At 41.8% G+C, this 22,391-nt stretch overlaps 1 protein-coding gene and 1 non-coding gene across 2 annotated transcripts in view; one reads left to right on the forward strand and one right to left on the reverse strand.

Annotated features, from left to right (window-relative positions):
* Window positions 1-22,391, reverse strand: part of MACF1 (microtubule actin crosslinking factor 1) — a 434,870-nt gene that overhangs the window by 312,081 nt on the left and 100,398 nt on the right. The window lies entirely within an intron of this gene.
* On the forward strand, window positions 9,420-9,527 carry LOC132532509 (U6 spliceosomal RNA). Its single transcript, XR_009544463.1, has one exon. It is a non-coding gene; the product is annotated as a U6 spliceosomal RNA (small nuclear RNA).

Raw genomic sequence — 22,391 nt, forward strand, 5'->3', positions numbered from 1 at the left:
CAGCAGGCAACTAACTAGAGAGACTATGTCACCTCCCATCATTAAGATTTAACAACTTGGAACTGGCACACCAATAAATATGCAGTGGCTGAGAAAAAGGAAAGGAAGGAAGGAAGGAAGGAAGGAAGGAAGGAAGGAAGGAAGGGATGATGGAAGGAAGGAAGGAAGGAAGGAAGGAAGGAAAGAAGGAAATTCTATACACCCTATGTTGTCTATTGTCGGGAAATTGGGCGGAGCCCTGAATTTCTGATACTATGGCCTATCTACATAATCATTGTTTTGCCTGAAAGATCCCCACCCATTCCATTCCTTTGATCTATCTTCTTTCTACCCTCAAGACCCTCCCTGCCTCCAGGGTAGTATTAATCCTATCAGTTAATACCCTCGCAACAGTTGCTAAGGAAGTTCTTACCTTTCCAGCCCCATTTTGCCTTTCTCCGCCATTTCCATTTCCAACTTGCCACTTCAGGATCTGTCTTTTAAAAGCCGTGGCTCTCTGATCAATAAAGATATTGCATTGCCCCGCAACAAGCTTGGTTCATGAGTCATCTCTCTCCCTCGTGTTGCTGAGTGAGTAGTAGCCCAGGCTGGCTCCAATTGAGTTCTCTCCAACCCAAAGAGTATGAGCTCAGGAAGAGGCACCCCCCACACACACACATTAGCCCGGCACTATGTCACTGAATACAATAATAGGACAAAAAAGATAACTTATGAGGATTATAGCAGCATGGTAACTACAATTCTGGTCTGTAGTCAGATTGCCTGCATTCAAATCCAGACTCTATATGTCACAACACTTTTGGGCAAATTAAATTACTCAATTCCATAGAACCTCAATTTCCTCATCTGTAAAATAATGGCAATGATAGTACTGGTCTCATACAGTTATAGTGAGAATTAGTAAATTTAAGGTGTTTAGAATAGTGGCTGGTGGGAGTCCGGTGGTAGCGCAGCAGGTTAAGTGCACATGGTGCCAACCACAAGGACTGGTGTAAGGATCCCGGTTTGAGCCCCCAGATCCCCACCTGCAGGGGAGTCGCTTCACAGGCAGTGAAGCAGGTCTGCAGGTGTCTATCTTTCTCTCCCCCTCTCGGTCTTCCCCTCCTCTCTCCATTTCTGTCTGTCCTATTCAACAACAATGACATTAACAACAACTACAACAATAAAACAACAAGGGCAACAAAAGGTAATAAATAAATTTAAAAGAATAGTGCCTGGCATACAAAATGTACAAAATAATTACTTATTACTTATTATCACTTTTGGAAAAGCAGCAAGCAAATTACATTTGAAAATCAAGATCTGAATACAGCTTAGACTGTATGAAACTTTAGTGACCTGCTAATTTGCCTAATCAGTCACCTAAATTATTTCATCAATTTTGCCAGTCCATGAAGTATGGATAAAGACTGGTACATCCTAAATGCTCAATTAACATTCATTCATGGTTTCACTGTAAAGCTTTCAATCCTCAACTGTTGACAAAATAAGTCAAAGCTTTCCAGTCTTAGAACATTTCCTAGAAGATGACCAGAGGGCTCTGAACCCCAATTCCACCAGAAACACTGGTCACCAGGAATCTTGGTTTTTTATACCATCACTGAAAGGAAAAAGAATCTGGATAATACTTGAGGAAATAAAGAACTGTTTCACTAATCTGAGAGGGAAGAATAGTAATACATATAGGTGTGACTTAGGAAGGAAGTGAAGGCAGAGCCACAGAACTGAATAAAAATGGCATAAAATGCACACATAGATAGACAGATATATAGATAGGGACATAGACACAGATATTGGTATAGTCAACCTATATCTGTGACCTTGAAAGAACTATTAAAGTTTCTGCTGGAAGAGATGGAGACACAAAACTCTGGTAGTGGGAATTGTGTGAAATTATATCCCTATCTTATAGTTTTGTAAATCACTATTAAAAATATATTTTTAAAAAGTACTACAGAGTGGTCCAGGAGGTGGCGCATTGACTCTTAAACGTGAGGTCCTGAGTTCAATCCCTGGCAGCACATGTACCAGAGTGATGTCTGGTTCTTTCTCCTCCTATCTTTCTCATTAATAAATAAATAATTAAAAAAAAAAAAAACTAAAAAGTACTACAGAAAAAAAAAGTTCTGTGTGAGCAAGTATAGCAAATGTACTAGAAGGGGCAAAACTAGGTAAAAAAAAAAAAAAAATCACCAAGAGTCTCAGAATAAAAGTATCTCTTGGAATGCATCTATTTCAACCACAAAAACAAAACCAGACAGCATTTTACAGTAGAAATAACTCTTCTGGGTAGGTCCAGCAATTAACATACACTAGCAAAGGCACCAGACTAAGCAGTTTAAAGAACACCCAAATCAGCCTGGGAGTTTAAGGGAAGAAAGTGACTGAAGGAAGGCAGGTGGAGAGGGGCCACATGGTGGCACACCCAGTAGAGCACACACGTTACAGTGTACAAAGATATGAGATTAAGCCCCCGATCCCCACCTGCAGGGAGACAGCTTCACAAGCAGTGAAGCAGTGCTGTAGCACTCTCTCTTTTTCTCTCCCTTTCTGCTTCCTTTCTTCTCTTGATTTCTCTCTGCTTTTATCCAATAAATAAATTATCTGGGATGGCCCAATAGGCCAGTGGCAGTGTTCTTGCCCCAATAAATAAATTAGCTAATTTAAAAAATACTAGTATAAGCTTTGCCTTGTCCTGAACTGCAGAGAAGTCACTTCACTGATACACAAAGCTCTACTTGTAAAATCTCTGCCCAATATCTATGGACTCTGCCAAACATCCTAACTCTGTGCCCTTCTTGTTCAGTTCAGCAATTACCACATTGCCAGAGAGGAGATATCGAAAGAGGAATTAACAGGGTGAGGACAGGGAAAGAATAAAATAAGATATGTAGGAAAGTAGTACTAGAAAATTCAATGCTAAAGCCCAATTCTAGGGCTTAAAAGGTGGTGGGTAGAATACATGCTTTTATGATGCTCAAGGGGCCCCTGGGCATCACCTGTGGGGGGAAAGCTTCCCAAACAGTAGAGCAGTGCTGCAGATGTTTCTCTCTCCCCCTCTCCTCTTCCTCCCTGTTCCCCTTCCTATTTCTCTGTCTCCATTTTAAAAATAATAATATAAATAAATAAGGCCATCAGGAGTGGTGGAGTCATAGTGCAGGCACTGAGCCCTGTGGTAACACTGGTAGCAAAAATAACAATAATAATAATAAATCTTAAAAAAAAAAAGTCCCTCTCTTCATCACTGGCTAACTTAGGACCAATTACTTGCCCTCAATAATGCTGAGTGTCCTTATCTGAAAAACTTGTGGAACTAAATGGCACACAGTAAGCATTCACTATTAAATATTTTTTTTAATTAAGCATTAGGTAGGAGAGATAGTATAATGGTTATGCAAACAGACTCTCGTGCCTGAGGCCCCCAGATCCAAGGTCCCAGGTTCAACCCCCTGTACCTACATAAGCCAGAGTTGAGCAGTGCACTGTTTAAAATAATAATAAGTATTAGCTCATTAATACTAGCTAGTATCATTACTGTTATTACTGGGACACTTAATACCCTAGTCTGGTATCAAGTCATCTTCATTGGTCAATAGAAAGAAGTAAGTCAAAATAGATAGTATTTAATAGCTTGCAGCAAACAACATTCAATAAATCAAGACAACATTGCTTAAAAAGGGAAAGGAGGAGGAGCTGAGCTGTGGCATACCTCATATTTGGCTAAGCACAAATATTACCAAGAACAAGGATCAGGGTTCAAACCCCTGCTCCCCCACCTGCAGGGGATCCACTTCACAAGTAATGAAGCAGGTCTTCAGGTGTCTTTCTCTCCCTCACTCTCTCTCCCCATCAGCTGTCATTTTTCTCTCTATCCTATCTAATAAAAATTAAAGGGAAAAAATGGCCATCAAGAGTGTGGATTAGTAGTGTCAACAACCCTGGTGGCACTGAAAAATAAATAAAAATTTTAAATGGGAAAGGAGGAGGCCTGGGAGCTGGCACAGCAGCTGTGCAGAGGTTGTCCTAGCTACAATGCCTGATACCACCATTAGTCAGAATTTTGGTAGGAAAAAAAAAGTGGCGGGGGGTGGTGGTGGGAGAAAAAAGGGGAAATAGCCCAGCTGGTAGAGCACAGGACTTGCATGCCTCAGGCTCAGATTCTATGCCTGGTGCCACACGTAACAGAGTGGCACTCTGGCTTCTCTTAAACAAAATTCTCTCTTATATGAAATAAACTAATTGAATAATGTTCTAAAAGGGAAATCTAGTCAACTATACTACCCATATTAAAATTTTAAATAATCTCCCCCATCCCTTTTTTTTTTATTACCACTAGGATTTCTGTAGGGGCTTGGTGCCTGCACAAGGACTCTACCACTCCTGGTGGCCACCTTTTCCTTTTCCCTTTTCCCTTTCCTTTTCTTTTCTTTCTTTCTTTCCTTTTCCTTCTTATTTGATAGGACAGAAAAACTGAAAGGAGAGAGGCAGGTAGAGAGGAAGACAGAGAGAGAGAGAGAGAGAGAAAGAGAGAGAGAGAGCTGCAGCACTGCTTCAACTCTTGTGACGCTTCCCCCCTGCAGGGGCAGGGTAGTACTTGAACCTCAGTCCTTATGCATTTTAATGTGTGTGCTTAATCAGGGCACCACCACCTGGCCCTCAATAATCCCTTTCTTTAGGATGCTTGCAGACTTTAGAACACCATCACATACATTCAAAGCTCAGAAGAGTTCAGACCAAGATAAGTAGGAGAGAGAGAGAGCAACTATTTATCCATGGAAACCAGCTTTGCATACAAACACACAGCTAATTTTAGATCTCTGTGAGGCAGTTTCAAGATCATAGCTATAACCTTAAATGAGAAGGAAAAAAGGAGGAGATAGATGAGGAAGGAGAAAGAGGAGGAGGAGGAAAGAGAAGGAAGAGGAGAAAGGAGAAGGAGATGGAGGAGGAAGGAGAAAGGAGAAGGAGATGGAGGAGGAGGACAAAGGAGTAGATGGAGGAGAAAGGAGGAAGGTGGAGATGGAGGAGGAGAAAGAGAAGGAGATGGAGGAGGAGGAGGAAAACTTGCCACTTAAAGACAAAAAGACATTACCTGCTGGCCTCTTTCCATCTATAGACTCTTAGAAATTGCTACAAATCCTGACCTAAAACACAAGAAACACTTTAGTCTTATCTCAAAAAAAATCTACCACCACATCTTCTAATAAAAGCTCTGCTCTCATGAGCTCTTACCAGGATCCAAGTCAAATGAAACATGCCTAACATCCCCTAACAGTGTCACTTCATAATTAGGTGACCCTAGGGAAGCCACTTAATTTTCTGAATTTTATGTTTATTATTTTATTTGCCACCAAGGTTATCACTGGGGTTCAGTGGCTATATGATGAATTCACAATGCCCAGCAGCCATTTTCTTTTCTTTTCATTCTTTTTTTCTACAGTGAAGGAGGGCAGATAGAGCAGGAAAGAGAAAAAGATAACCTGCAGCACTGTTTCACCACTCATGCAGCTTCTGCTCCTCCAGTCAGGCAGGCACTGAGGGCTGAAACCTGGGCCCTTGCTCACAGTAATGTGTGTGCTCTACCAGGTGCACCACTGTCTAACCCCCACCACCTACTTAATGTTTATGAACTTTGGGTTCCTACTATGTACAACATGTACAAAAATACTTTTTCTTTTTTTGGCCTCCAGGGTTATTGCTAGGACTCAATGCCTGCACTATGAATCCACCGCTCCTGGCAGTCATCTCCACCCCCCATTGTTGTAACTGTTGTTGCTGCTGTTGTTGGATAGGACAGAAAGAAATTGAGAGAGGAGAGAAAGACAGAGAGGAGGAGAGAAAGACAGACACCTGCACACCTGCTTCATTGCTTGTGGAAGCGATCCCCCTGCAGGTGGGGAGCCAGGGGCTCAAACTGGGATCCTTACGCTGGTCCTTGTACTTCACATTATGTGTACCTAACCCAGTGTGCTACTGCCTGGCCCCCCAAAATATCTATTCCTTATGGTTGTTGTCAAAATTAAATAAAAATATATGCAACATGCATAGGTACACAGCAGACATTTAATGAGACAGTTTTCTGTCTGAACTTACAACCAATACCATCGTGGGTGTCTGTATTTGGTTTTATCCAGTATTAAAGAAATATATATATTACAGCGTCAGAGAGGAAATTGATAGGGGAGAGGAAAAGAGACAGAGCAACACCTGCAGCCTTTCTTCACTACTTGTGAACTTCTTTCCTGCAGGTGGGGACCAGGGGCTTGAACCTGTGTCGGTTGTGGCCAGGTGTCGGGCTGCGCCACGGAGAAGAGAGAGAGGAGGTCCGGAGCAAATGGGGTACACAAATCTTTATTATAGGATGGGGGGGGACTCAGGCCACGTGGAGTCAGCCGACAATGGCCGTCCCCACTACCTCACCACCAGGCAAGAAGGAAGGGGCGCTGAGAGAGAGAGAGAGAGAGAGAGAGAGAGCCGAGAGCCCAGAGAGAGAGCTGAGAGAACGAGGGGGGGAAGTGAGAGAGCTTTTATTGGGCAACAACCAGGGGTGACGTGTGGGGGCAGGATTGGTTGAAGGGGGGCTCTGCTAGGATTTCGCGGGGCGTGTTAAACCTGGGGGCAGAGACTGCATCAGAATAATTCCTCAGCATCAAACCTGCGTCCTTGTACACAGTGATATGTGCACTTAACCAGATGTGCCACTACCTGGCCACAGAGAAATAATCTGTGCTTTAAATCACTCAACATATGTACAGAGTTGGTTTTTTTGTTGTTGGGTTTTTTGCTTGTTTGTTTTGTTGTTGTGTTGTTGTTTTTGAGAAAGACAGAGAGGCCACAGCATTGTTTTCATATATGTTGTGTAGAAGAGAATGAGGCCTCCAATATGCAAGTCCTTTGCTTCATTTGTTGAGCCACCTCCTTGGTTAAACTAAGTTCTTAACACAAGTCCACACCTTTTATTTCTGCTCTAATACTGCAAATCAGACTGTATTAAATGTATAAAGATGCCAATTAGTGAGCTTCTTTCACTTAGAGCTTAAATTACCAGTGACCCCTACTGGACAGAGATAGACACACACACACACACACACACACACACACACACACACACACACACACACACACACAACTTTCTTTCTCTCCTTTTTTTTTAACCAGAGCACTGCTCAGCTCTGGCTGATGGCATTGTGGGGCTTGAACCTGGGACTTGAGAGCCTCAGGCATGAAAGTCTCTTTGTGTAACCATTATGCTATACCCCCACCTCACACAGAACTTTCATTACCAAATGCAAGCTTGCCTTAAAAGCCATATGTACCCAGGAGATAGGAGACAACAGTGCTACGTTTTGTCAGCTTGCTCTTTTTGCAGGAAACATTGTCACCATAAAGTTGACTGGGAGATTGGATGTCCCAACTGGATCTCCAAAATGTATAGCTTTAAGATAAAATAGCAGGTAGACAAGCAGCAGTCACTGGCACACTATCCCAAATTCTACACCTCCTGCAGTTTTTCCCAACCCTGAGCTGACTCATTCTCAGCTCAGCTCAGCTCAGACTTTCCACCAACAATCAGGACCACTATGAACTCCTGGTGAGTAATGCTTCCTCAATGCATCTGCATCCTCCCAGCTGCCCCTGACTTAGCAAGTCATAAAAGGAAATGTGGTTGCAGTTTTAAAGGAGAAGAGCACATGCCTCATTCTGGAAGCAGGAATAGATAGTTCTCAGCTCTCTGTGGGAACTCAGAGTGAATTCCCTCTAACAGCAGCCAGGTGGCAATGCAGAAACAGGCAAAGATGAGGAAATCAATGAGTACACTAAATCCTTAATCTAAAATCTGGGGACTGCAGTTTCTCTTTTGGATACACCAAAAGCAATGAGCCTAAGGCAGCGTCCAGTCCAGTCTAGCAATCAGTTGTGGTCCATTCTACTGCTCTAACAGCAGTTCTGTCCAGTGGAGACTGTAAATTAGTCCTAGTATCAGACTGCCTGTCAACCTCATGTCCTGAGGCAGAGCCTTGATGGAAATCAAATCTCAGAGGAAGGAGGCAGCTTTTCTTAAGTACCTGCCCATCTATCCTCAAGTGGCCAAATCATGAGATGAGGAAAAGGAAGACAACTGGCTTTTTGATTAGTGACTGGCATATTTGATATTCAACAAATTCTAAGCATATAATCATTGTAGTTTAATGTTTTTCCAACAGATATCCCTATAGCATCTAGCCCCACAGGCCTAAAGCTTCTGGCTTGATTTCAAACATTCTGGAAATAATCCCCAAGATCTAGATAATCCAAAATTTTGACACAATTTAAAGATATTTTGTGGGGACTAGAAAAATAGCTCAGTATACAGTTTACCAAGTACAAGGGCCTAGGTTGAAGCCCCTGATTACTACATGGGGGCACCAGGCAAAGGGAAGCTTCATGGACAATGGAGTAGAGTTTGGTGATCTCTCCCCTACTCTCTCTTTCTCATATTTATTTATTTATTTAATTTTTGCCTCCAGGGTTGTTTCTGGGGCTCAGTGCCTACACTACAAATCCACTGCTCCTGGCAGCCATTTTTTCCAATTTATTCGACAGCACAGAGAGAGAAATTGACAGGGGAGGAGGAGATAGAGTGGGAGAAAGACACTTGCAGATCTGCTGCAAGTGTCTTTCCGCCCCCAGGGGGATATAGGGGCTCTAACCCAGAACCTTGCACTTAGTACTGCGTGTATTTAACCGGCCCTCTCTTTCTCATCTTCTATCTGGGGGGGGGGGGGGGAATTACCAGACATGGTGAAATCACACAGGCATAAAGTTCCAGTGCCCCCCTCCCAAAAAGAAAGAGAAGGGGGGGAGAGAGAAGAAAGATAGTTTGTGTAATAATCCTAGATAATTTACAAAAAATACAACTTTAGGTCCCGACTAATTGGATCTGTACTCTACTATTAGATAAAGTTTAAAAATATCCCCACTACTGTATTGCACCAAAGTGAAAGACTCCAGGGTTGAGGGGGTGTTCAGGTCCTGGAACATGATGGTGGAGGAGGACCTAAGGGGCAATTAGACTGTTATGTGGAAAACTGAGAAATGTTACACATGTACAAACTACTGTATTTTACTATTGACTGTAAACCATTAACCCTCCCAATAAAGGGGGGAAAAATGCCCCAAATACATAGCATCACTGATTTTTTTTTCAAGCTTTCCTTGACAGAGAGGCATTTACAATATATAGCTGCCCATATTGTTTTTCTTGCTTAGAATCCATGGGCTCCTGCTATGTATAAAAATATCTTTCTCAGGGAGTACTGTCAATATTAAGTAAGGAATATATGTAAAATCTGTAGCTATGTCTCAAAATAGAAAACTATTAGGCAACTCAATCTTTTATAAAACCCAGAATATTCATGATTCTGATTTATCTCTTTAACTTGCTCACTTTGGCAGCACATATACTAAAAGCTGGAACCATACAGAGAAGATTAGCATGGCCCCTGAACAAGAGTGGCATGCAAATTCATGAAACATTCCATGAAAAACTAAATAAATTACCTATGACTGAATTACCTAACTACTAAGGCCAAAAGTCCCCCTCCCCAATAAGAATAAAACAAAAAGTGCTCTCAGGTCAACACTAGATTGACCAGAATATTCAAGCTATATATCATAGTATTTAGCAGTCTGAGAAGTAAATAACAAGGTTATAGTTCTATTTCTAGCTTATAATGTAGGATCATTTCTCACTCTGCATCTGTTTATTCAATCATGAAAGAAGTTGATATTCTAGATCTCTAAATTATTTTCCAGCTCTAAAATTCTGTGAGCCATCTAGTTGCCTAAGTTCTTTGCTGTTAGTGATAATAAAGAATTGACTAAGTCAGTCCTACACCATCCTTTAAAAGTTTAAGTCTAACTAGGGAAATGGCACATGTATAAATAATCACAGCATAAGACAGTATATATGCTGTGTCATGAGGGTGGCAAGACCTCAAAGAATTCAGGAATTCAGTCATAGGAATGGTCATCTCCAGCTGGAGATTTTTTTTCAAGGCTCCTCTAAATGAGACATATAAACTAGGCCGAGTAAAATGTGTGGAATTTCAAAAGTCTGAAATGAGAAGAGTCGACAATCCAAGAGTGATGGCATGAGCAAGAAAATGGCATAAAGAAAGTACAAGTGAAACTAGAGCACAGAGTCTGTGCATATGAGAGAGAAGTAGAGAAGTCTCAATTCTGCCAACTTCAGGTTACAAGCTTTTTAGCCTTACCATATATATATATTTTTTATTATATTTATTTTCCCTTTTGTTGCCCTTGTTTTTTATTGTTGTTGTATTTATTATTGTTGTTGATACTGATTCATCGTTGTTAGATAGGGCAGAGAGAAATGGAGAGAGGAGGGGAAGACAGAGAGGGGGAGAGAAAGACAGACACCTGCAGACCTGCTTCACCGCCTGTGAAGCGATTCCCCTGCAGGTGGGGAGCCAGGGGCTCGAACCGGGATCCTTAACGCCGGTCCCTTTTGGTCCTTGCACTTTGTGCCACGTCTGCTTAGTGCCACCTGCACTTAACCCACTGCACTACTGTCCAACTCCACCATATATTTTTATCTCCGTTGCCTTCTGAAACCTCAGAAAACTAACAGTGAGGGGATAAAAACTGGTACAAACCCACAGAAAATAAAATGTCAACAAGAAATTTGATAATCAAGAAAATGGCTAGATGAATAGTCACAAATTTAAATTTGTTTTCTCTTTCTGCTAAGTATTTGTGGGAAATGGAAGACAGTAAGTAAAAAAGGGAGCCAGGTGGTGGCAAAACTGGTTGAGCTCATGTGTTACAATGTGCAAGGGCCTGGGTTTAAGTCTCCAGTCCTTACCCGGAGGGGGAAAGCTTCATGAGTGGTGAAGCAGGGCTGCAGGTCTCGGTCTCTCTCACTCTCTCTCTCTCCCTCCTCCTTCTCCCTTGATATCTAGCTGTCTCTATCCAATAAATAAAGACAAGAAAAATTTAATGAATATATATAAATATATATGTAAATGGGGCCCAACAGAGCATACACTTTTTATCATGTGTGAGGACCCAGGTTTGAGCCCTTGGTCACCATACGGAAACACCAAAGAGGAAGCTTCACAAATTGTGTATTTGTGTATTTCGTTTCTGTCTCTTTACCTTTCACCTTCTATCTGAAAACAAAACAAGAACAAGAAATAGTCCACCTGGAGTTGTGAAATCCAGGAGAAGAAGAAGAAGAAGGAAAAAAAAAAAAAAAAGGTAAACACTGCAGAACTCCAGAAAAGACATGGGCACCAAACAGCTCTACAGGGTTAGGAGAGGGGAAGAAGTGCTGTAGATTAGACTAAAGACAACACTGGCTGAAAGTTTTCAGCTCCATATGAAATCAGAAGTGAGGTGCTTTGCTAAAAAATGGGGCTAATATGTGAAGTTTAACTTAATGAACAATAAGCCTCTCCCCTCCCCTACACCCCACTGTCATGCTTGGCAACCCCAGAACTTTGGCTGTCAGGCTAAAGAGGCCCCAGACAGGAAACTGGCCAGTTCCTCTCTGGGAAGATATATCTTCCCTACCTGCTCATTCATTAGGAACACAATGATCAATAAGACCCATTGATCGGGTTTTGTGTGTGTGTGTGTGTGTGTGTGTGTGTGTTTTTGGGTTCTAGTCATTTTTTTAATATTTTTATTTTATTTATTTATTCCCTTTTGTTGCCCTTGTTGTTTTATTGTTGTAGTTATTATTGTTGTTGTCGTTGTTGGATAGGACAGAGAGAAATGAAGAGAGGAGGGGAAGACAGAGAGGAGGAGAGAAAGATAGACACCTGCAGACTTGCTTCACCGCCTGTGAAGCAACTCCCCTGCAGGTGGGGAGCCGGGGTTCGAACCGGGATCCTTATGCCGGTCCTTGTGCTTTGCGCCACCTGTGCTTAACCCGCTGCGCTACAGCCCGACTCCCTCTAGTCATTTTTTTACAGGCTATTAATTATGAAGACTACCAAGAGATCTCTGACCTTTTTAAGAGACTCTCTGACTGAAACCAACAGGAGTTTGTCACTCCCAAACTATGTCTATGGCAAAAGGATTAATTTCATTAATGGAAGGAGAAGGCAGAGTGAAGGTTAGTTTTAAGATGAAGGCTCCTTCTAAGGAGCATCTGGTCTCTGGAGAGAACAGAAACATGAGGTCAACACAGCAGAGTGATGAAGGAATTTCCCAGAATAGTATGATAGTTAAGGAAATATAATTTTAAAACACTAACATGGTTGAGTTTCAAGCAATATTTATAGAATCATAATAATCCAAACACTGAATATCATATGATGATAGTATATGACAATGGGAACAAGAGTGAAAGGGACTGTTAGAAGGTAATGATGAAAGAACTAAACCCTGATTTTCTACAGTAGAGTGTCAACAGATAATGCCTAAAACCTCATGATTTACGTGTTTATTAGTTCATAACCAAAGGGAGAGAAAACTTGCATATTACTGGGCAGTCACCAAGAATATCCTTTTGCTCAGACTCATCTGCCTTGGTGAGTCAGGTGGTGATTTCTGAAACAGTCATTGCAGATTATTCTCAGGAGGCTCCCAAATCAAACCCACTCTAGGGAACTTTTTACTCAGGTCCTCTGGCAATTGAAATTAAGTGTCTTCTGATGATTTCTTATTTCATGGAGACTACACAGAAAATTCAACTATGAAGGCTGAGCGATGTTGCTAACTTAGGCCCAGGAATGCCCAGCACCCTTTTCTAAGAAACAAGTTATTAAGCCAGCAGGATGGCTCATCTGGGAGAATATTGCTCTGCCATACACACAACACAGGTTCAAATCTAACCCACCACACAGAGAGAAGCTTCACTGCAGTTTTTTTTTTTCCTCCCCCTCTCTATCTGGAAGGGCAAAGAAAAAAAAAAGTCTGCCAGTAATTTTAAAGACAAAAAAAAAAAAAGTTTTCTACATCTTAATCCTGATTCTGAGTCACATCCATACCCTATTCCAAAAGCCAATTTTAGTCTCCCCTCCTGTGTACCTCCTAGTAATGTCCAAAAATAAAACTCATGATTAGCCAGAAGGATGCAATAATTGAAGTCAGTACCAAGTAAGAAGTAAAACTTTCTTCTTTCCTTTCCAATTTCAGGCTTGGTTTGATATCTTCAAACTTTTCCTTCTTGGGAGTTGGGTGGTGGCACAGCCAGTTGAGCGCATATGTGAAGGACCTGGGTTCAAGCCCAGGCTCCCCACCTGCAGGGGGAAGCCTCAAATGTAGTGAAGCAGTGCCACAGGTGTCTCAGTTTGTCTCTTTCTCTATCCCCCTCTCAATTTCTCTCTTACCTAATAAAATTAGGTTAATTATTTAAAATAAAAAGAAAAAAAATGGCTTCCAGGAGTGGTGGATTTATTGCGCAAACACTGAGCCCCAGTGATAATTAGTAGCAATTTAAAAAAAAATAAAAACCATCAAAAACACTGTTTTCTTCTTGCTTACTTATAACTTATTTCAAGGCAAGGATTACCTTCTGCTTCATGGCAGTGTCTCTTGCTACCTTAAAAGTACTTATTTTTCATGCCATTCTAAGGTGAATGATTTGTAAAGCACAAAAGCAACAATTAATATTGCTAAGTCATCTATCCCAAGATATTTCCTGTGAAATCTGAATCCTGAGGCAAAGTATTAGGAACAAAAATTCTTTTATCTTTGTGTAAATTGCTGGTTTAGCCTCCAACCTCACAATCACCCAGAAACTAGTAGGTAGGCCCAGTGGTAATCAGTCATACTGTGTTACCTTCTTAATATAAGTGAATGGGATTCTGAATACCTACTAACTATAGTTGAGAGAAGTACCGAAGCTGTGGCCTGCTGGTGAGGGAGCTGAGCTGGTAGAGCATAGGACTTGCATGTATGAGGTCCCAGGTTCCATCCCTGGCACTACATGCACTGCAATGGTGCTCTGGTTTCTCTCTCTCTCTCTCTTACACATACAGTAAATAAATTTAAAAAGTCTTTTTTTTTTAATATCATATAAGGGCTGGTGAGGTAGATCACCTGGGAAGGTAGATGGCTTTGCCATGAGCACAATCCAGGCTCAAGCACCCAGTCCCCAGGGCATTAAAGAAAGTTTCAGTGTTGTGGTCTTTTTCTCTCCAGCACTTCCTATCTCCTGTCTGAAAAAGGCACCCCAGAGCACTAAAGCCTTGGCTGTAACTAACTAACTAACTAACTAACTAACTAAATAGGATGTAACTCTTGCCAATACACTGGAGGCAACCAGGACTTTTGCAAAATGGTAAAGTCCCTGAGATCTGACTTTCTGATGTCTAAGCAAGCTCTTAAATCTAAAATATCAGAGGAAATGCCACACCTCAAGTCACCATGAACATGTGGGGTTCAGTTCCAAGACACAGACCCTGCTAACCTTGGAGCTAACTCACAGATTATAGGAACCCAAGCACACCACAACCGTGGGTGAAAGAAACCTTGAGCTAACGCTGAATGTCGTGAGATGTCTCACCCAGATAAGAGAATACCCAAGACAGGCACAGACTTGACCACATGCTCTGAAGGCACATGAACTGCAATGCCCACATATGGGTACTTGAGAAAGAAACTGAAAAACAGGTGACGTTCCTTGTGATTTATGCCAGTCGGTGATTCTGACTACCCAAGCAGCCACCCTATTCAACACCTCCCTCCCTCCAGCGCTCAAGTCAAGGTTCCTGTCTCCACCTGCACTTCTGACATCATCCTGTCATTATATTTTCTTTGAAATTCCTTTGATGAAAAATGAGTCATCTCTTCCTGCCAAAACAAGCCTAAGTCTCCTCCAGGCAAACCATTCTTTTTTGTCAGTGCTCTGGGGGGAGGGCGCCACCCAGCGGCGGCATCTCTAAATACCATCTCCAGATCTCCCAGAAAACAGTATGCCTCAGAACAAGATCAACAAACTACATGAAAAAAATGGGTCAGAAACAAAAGAAATGAGATTTTTTGGTCGAGCTGGGACTGGAAGCTGGCACCCGAAAAAACAAACCTATTCAGTGTCACACACAGTTGACAGGATAAGAACTATGGTATAACACACACAGTCACACTTAAAATTTGGAAAGGTTTCAACTTCAGAACCACTAGTTATTCTTTTGAATCCCAAATTCCCCACCTTGTGGCTTTGAAACAATAGCAATCTGCTGAGTATTCATGACAGTAGTAGTCTATCTTCAAATTCACAGTGACAAGGGAAAGGGACCAATTACAAACTGACAAAATCTATTTATATGTACAAATCACCCTAACTTTGATAATAGCTTTACTGAATTTAATTCACACACTATTTACCCATTAAAGTAGGCAACTAATGTATCTTAGTATTTTCAGAGTTGCGTTACCATCACCACTATGTAATTTTAGAACATTTCATTATTGCCAAAAGAAACCCTAGATCCATTAGCAGACACTTCCCATTCCACCCTCCCCTCACCCCTGGCAACCACTAATCTACTTATTGTCTCTACGGATTTGCCTATAATGGAATCATACACTATATAGTCTTTTGTGTCTAGCTTCTCTTACTTAGCACAATGTTTTCATTTAGCATAATATTTCTAAGCTGATCCAATTCCATTTTGCTGCTGAATAATATTCTATTGTATGGCTATCTTGCATTTTCTCTATCCATTCACTTGGTTGGAGATTATTTTGTCTTTTTCCAATTGGGACAATACTGCTATGAGCAACTGTGTACAAGTCGTATGTGGATATATGCTTTTAGTAATCTTGGATATATAGCTGGTGAAACTGAAGGACCATGTGGTCACCAAAATGCCTTTCATACTGCAAAGCAAAACATCATGCTTCTAACACTAAGTTTCCAGAACAATCAGCACTCTAAACTAAACCTAAGACTCGGAGATAGAGATGAGCATAAGAACTGAGGGGTATAGTCAAGCCCCTGTGATCTTCCTGACCCCGTTGGTCTTGGTTCATTCTACTTTAGTAAAAAAAAAAAAAAAAAAATTTTTTTTAAAGAGGAAAGAAAGATATGGAGAGAGGGGGAGGGAGGGAAGGAGGGAGACTAGGGGGCGAGGCAGTGGTGCACCCAGTTAAGCACACACAGTACAAAACCCATGCAAGGAACTGGGCTTGAGCCCCCTCTTCCAACCTGCAAGGTGAGACACTTTACAAGTGATGAAGTAGGTCTGCAGGTGTCCATCTTTCTCCCTATCTTCCCCTCCCCTCTCAATTTCTCTCTGTCCTATCCAATAAAATGGAAAAAAAGTGGCTTCCAGGAGCAGTGGATTTGTAGTGCCAGCATTGAGCCCCAGTGATAACCCTGGAGGCAGGGGGAAAAGGAAAAAAAAAAAAGGAATAGAAGAATCATGATACAAATTTGACAAAAAATAGCTCACCTGCATAGTGTACCTGCTTTGTCATGTGCATGACTCAGATCTGAGCCCAGCTCCACCATACTGGAGGAAACTTTTTTTTTAATATTCATTTATTCCCTTTTGTTGTCCTTGTGGTTTTACTGCTGTAGTTATGATTGATGTCATTGTTGTTGGATAGGACAGAGAGAGAAATGGAGAGAGGAGGGGAAGACAAAGAGGGGGAAAGAAAGATAGACACCTGCAGACCTGCTTCACCGCTTGTGAAGTGACTCCCCTGCAGGTGGGGAGCCGGGGACTCGAACCAGGATCCTTATCGCCAGTCCTTGTGCTTTGCGCCACCTGCGCTTAACCCGCTGCGCTACTGCCCGACTCCCTGGAGGAAACTTTGATGCTGTTGTGTCTTTGCTCTCTCTCTAAAACACCAGCCTATAATAGATACTCCAATGATGAAGCAGCACCATTATTTATTTTTATTTATTTTTTTTCTGTTAATTAAAATCATCAATGTTGAATTCCCTTTAAAGTCATGAAGCTACAGCGAGCAGTCTGGCCCAGTTCAGAGGGCATCATGCAACATCATACATGCAACATCAATATACCCTTCCATTATTTATATAAACGAATGACCCATTTCTCCCAATTTTTGACAACCTCAGTGTTACAATTTTTTAATTACTCTCTGGCAATTAATCTGGTGGAAACTGTATCCCTTTGTTTAATAATCAGTGAAGTTAAAGATACTATCATATTGGTTTTTTAAAAGTATGTATTTATTCCCTTCTGTTGCCCTTATTTTATTATTGTAGTTATTGATGTCATCATTATTGGATAGGACAGAGAGAAATGGAAGACAAAGAGGGGGAGAGAAAGACAGACACCTGCTTCACCACCTGTGAAGCGACTCCCCTGCAGGTGTGGAGCCGGGGGCTCGAACCAGGACCTTTACACCACATGTGCTTAACCCGCTGCGCTACTGCCCGACTCCCCGTTATCTATTTTTCTACCACAAATATTTCAAGCACGACAATATAAAAGTGCTCAGAACTTCAATTACTTAAAAAAATTATCTTTATTTATATGCTAGAGGCAGCCAAAAATTGATAGGAGAGGGAGATAGGAAGAGAGACAGAGAGACATCTGCAGCCCTACTTCACCACTTGTGAAGCTTTCCCCCTACAGGTGGGGATTGGGGGCTTGAACCTGGGTAATGTGTGCACTTAACCAGGTGTGTCACCACCTGGCCCCTAAAACTTCAATTACTTTTTAAAATACAAATTGCCCACAAATCATTCCTGAAATAAATCTTTGCAACAGTGCCAGAGTAAAGAACCAGAAATTTTATGTGAAAGAGATCTGCAGTCATAATAACATTTGATACAATAAACACGTCTTATTTTAAAAATTTTTTAAATTAATTTAAGAGGGATGTATGTTGGAAGAGTTGCTGAGATTAAGAGAGCAGCCAAAGGCACTCCTACCTCACTCTCCTTAGGGTGACTACACTTTCTACTATACTTACTAGACCGGAATAAAGGCAAAACACTACTATGATATATAAACTACACAATAACATTATGTAGTAAAGGAGGTAAAAAAAAAATCAAAGGTATACTAAACTCTACCATCAACTTTGACCTCTCCAATCACACAGCAAAGCTCCACATTCAAATGAAAGCCATCCACTGAGTGTATTAAGCAATTATCTTTACATAGACAATTCTAACCCTCTCTCATTCCTACACTTTCAGGTAGGAAATATCACCCCCACTTTATACAAGAAGAAATTATGGTTGTTTGTTTGATTAGTTTTTGTCACCAGGTTCATTGCTGGGGTTTGGTGCTAGTACTACAACTCCACCACTCTAGTGGGCATTTTTTTCCTTTTCATCATTTCCCCCTATATTTATTAGATAGGATAGACAGAATTGAGAGAGGGAGGGGGAGACAAAGATGGAGAGAGAGAGAGATAGAGATAGAGGGGGGGGGGAGACCTGCAAGCACCTGCTTCACTGCTCATCCTCCTTGCAGGCGGAGAGCAAGGGTTAGAACCCAAGTCTTTGCACATGGTAATTTGTGCACTTAACTGAGTGCACCACCACCCAGGAAACTGAGCTTTACAGAGAACTTGTTCAAGATCACACAGCTAATAAATCAAAGATCCGGGATTCTCAAGCCTAGGAATCTTCAGTTCTTTATCTGATGCTTTCTCTTTCAAGCCAATAATTTTTCAAATAGCTCAGATCTTTTGTCTGTACTTCATCCCAAGGACTCTGAGAAACAAAAGAGCAGCCTAGTCCCATTTCAATTCTGCTTTGAATGAACTAATTTTTCCTAAACCAATTAAAGTCACATGAGGTAGGGAGAGAGGGAAAGAGTAGGAGGGAGTAAGGAGAAAGATTGTGACTGAAGACAAAGGTGAACATTAGTAAAGAAGTGTGTGTGGGAGTTCACCTTGCAGCTGAAAGTGAAACTGGGTAAGGGCAGGTAGCCCTGGCGAACAAAGACAGATGACTTCACTCAAAACTACTAACTTCCCTGGATTGAAGACCCCACCAATGTGTCCTGGAGCTCAGCTTCCCCAGAGACACACCCTACTAGGGAAAGAGAGAGGCAGACTGGGAGCATGGACGACCAGTCAGTGCCCATGTTCAGCGGGGAAGCAATTACAGAAGCCAGACCTACTACCTTCTGCAACCCTCAATGACCCTGGCTCCATGCTCCCAGAGGGATAGAGAATGGGAAAGCTATCGGGGGAGGGGTGGGATATGGAGATTGGGTGGTGGGAATTGTGTGGAGTTGTACCCCTCCTACCCTATGGTTTTGTTAATTAATCCTTTCTTAAATAAAAAAAAAAAAATTAAAAAAAAACAAAACTACTAACTTTTTTTCTTTTTTGGCTGATGATTTCCATTTCTCTCCCTGTAAACAGAAGTTAAAATACCACTCAGTCACTGTTTAATCATTCTCCAACAGTTCACTGCCTTTTAACTTGGGATTTCTTCCTCTGACAGTCTCCAGCATGCTCCTAGAAGACCCTCAGAGAACTGAAAAGACCTATCAAGTGATGGCAAGAAAGCAGAAGGAAACTTAATAAGCACAGGGCTCGAAAATCACTACCAATTCGGAAGTTTTATATTAAGGTCACAAGGCCACCTGTTCCTTCAGCTTTCCAATCTGACTTCTAGTTCATGCCATGGCTATGGCTCACGAAGAAATTCCATGAGTGAGACGCCAGACCAGAATTTCCCTCCTTAGGGCTTACAGACTGCTGGAATGTGCCCAGTAAAGACGTGGGGGTGTCTGGGCAGTTGAAAGCCTCCACAGCGGAATGCAGTCAGGACAACTGCTTTCCCTCAGCCCAAGCTTACACATTTAAAAATAAATCTTAGTGACCTTCATGCCTTAAGAGTCATTTGGGAAAGAATGTTATTGAATCCAGCAATGATCTGCACAATTGGGGTGGACCAGAGAGAGAGGTAATAAGAAATGTGAGGGTTTTTTGGCTGTTGTTTTGTCTTGTTTTGTTTTGTTTTACCGGAGTCCTGTTCAGCACTGTGGTGGTGCTGGAGATTGAACCTGGGATTTTGGAGCCTCAGGCACAATTACTCAATCTCCCCCACCACAAGAAAAAAAAAAAAAGTTCTTACTGCCCCTCTCAAGCAATCTGATAGGACAAGAAGATGGGGGGAAATTCCAGACTGACTTTCCCAAGAGCAAAGGCTCATGGGCTGCTATGTAATTCTGCATTTCTTACATTTTCATATTTTAGGACACTGGTACATTGACTTTCATGCAGTATCTGTTAGGTACATGGATTTATTTTATAAGCAAGAGAGAGGGACTGAAATCCAAAGCTCTGGTATGCATGCCCTGCACTCGACCTACTGAGCCAATCCTCAGCCTCTGTAAAAGTGTCTTTAAAAGGGAAACCCACGATGCAGCCATCAAACAGTATGCTGGCAGGCCTCTGTGGACTCACAGTACTACTGAGCACTGGAATACAACCTTGAGGCCTCATGGTCCTCTGCTGGAATTTGTAAATAGAAGGCAGTGGCGAATAACTGTTTCCCTGGCAGCCGAGATACTGCAGAAATCCCCTTCTCAGTGATCCTATTTCTCAACTTGATTAAAATAACTACCACCCAGATTCTTGGAAATTACCATTTTCCTTCTCAGTTGGGAGCTTTATCACCATGGCAGTGCAGCTTTTTCTTTTCAGCATTATTCTCACCCAAATGATTCTTAAGACTTCAGGGTCACAGGGAACAGCTGAAGAGCATTTCAGAAGGCAATGTCCTTCCCATTGACTACAGCTGCTGGTGGAGACAGCAAAGTAAGCAGCGCACAGAGCAGGACAGGGATGTGTTCATAAGCTCACCTCTTGGCACTGACTGAAATGTCCTCCTGTCAATACTACCAGTAGCTGGCATGAGACCTGTAGTCCTACCTTCCTCCACGCACACAAACACCTCTATCCCCACCACATCCCCTCAGTTAACGGTGAAAATATGAGTGGCACGTGGACTGACTCCTGTACCCTAGTATCTTCCTTCTTGCACGGTAATATGCTAAAAGACAAGGTCTGATGGAGTTATTTGACCACCGGCCATCTATCGGAAAACTGATGTATGAAAACAATACCAGGTCATCTTAATATCTGAGATTTCACAAAACTGTTGTTCTGTTTTTATTTGTGCTTTACGGTTTCTCTGGAGCAGAAACAGATATAGCAAAATGTATCCCTTTGCCTTCCTTAGGTTTGAGAAAGTAAGGAATACACCTTATTATGATGTAACTCTCTCACCCCCGATGTAATTTTTTAAATCAAATCATCTTTTTAAATTTTATTTTACTTATTTATTTCCTTTTGTTGCCCTTGTTTTATTGTTGTAGTTATTATTGTTGTTGTTATTGGTGTCGTCATTGTTGGATAGGACAGAGAGAAATGAAGAGAGGAGGGTAAGACAGAGGAGGGGAGAGAAAGATAAACACTTGCAGACCTGCTTCACTGCCTGTGAAGCGACTCCCCTGCAGGTGGGGAGCCGAGGGCTTGAACCGGGATCCTTCTGCCGGTCCTTGCATTTAGCACCACCTGCACTTAACCCGCTGTGCAACCGCCTGACTCCCTGATGTAATTTTTTTTTTTAACTGCTAGAGCTTGGTGCCTGCACAATGAACTGTGCCTCCCCCTATTCTTTTTTTTTTTCCCCCTTTTAGTCACTGTAGGATGAGAGAAATTGAGAGGAAAGAAGGGAGAAAGACATACAGAGACAGAGACACTGCCTTGTAGAACTGCTTCACTGCTCATGAAGCTTCCACCTTGTAGGTAGGGACTGGGAGCTTGAACCTGGGTCCTCACAGATGGTAATTCACGTGCTCTACCAGGTGTTCCACCGCCCGACCCCTGATGTGTTGCTTTAAACCAGCAAAATTAAGATGCTATACAGCACTTAATCAAAGAGAGTTGCAAAGACTAGAACTGAATATTCTGCCTACCCAGAATCTACTGCTGCCTCAATGTCTAGAAACACTCAGTATATAAATCTATCACAGGTTTGAATGGATTGCTTGACTTATATAAGACAAGGATTTTCTTCTGTAGATCGTTTTTCTTATTAGTTTTATGGCCTCCACTATGCAAAAATAAGTAAAAAAAAAAATGAGAAATTGCCTAGCTTAATGCTTACCTTACTTAATGCTTAATCAGGAGGAATATTACGAAAGAGGAAGGAAAGGGCATAAAGAATGCCATTTTTCCCCAAGCTGTCTTTTCCACTGAAATACAACTAACCCTGTGGCCTGGAAAAGCCCCATATTGCCCTATCTGAGGACTACACTGCATTCAATACCCTTGTATCTGGGACTTTTTCTAAGGTCCCAGTGAACTGCAATCTACTTCTATCAGTTCTGTGACCGAGATAGACAGAGGAAAATGGAGATATAGTGAGTGAGGTCTCTTCCCAAATACACTATCTTCATTTTTTTCAAGATGAACCAGGA

This window comes from Erinaceus europaeus, chromosome 13, assembly GCF_950295315.1.
Source record: "Erinaceus europaeus chromosome 13, mEriEur2.1, whole genome shotgun sequence".
NCBI lineage: Eukaryota > Metazoa > Chordata > Mammalia > Eulipotyphla > Erinaceidae > Erinaceus > Erinaceus europaeus.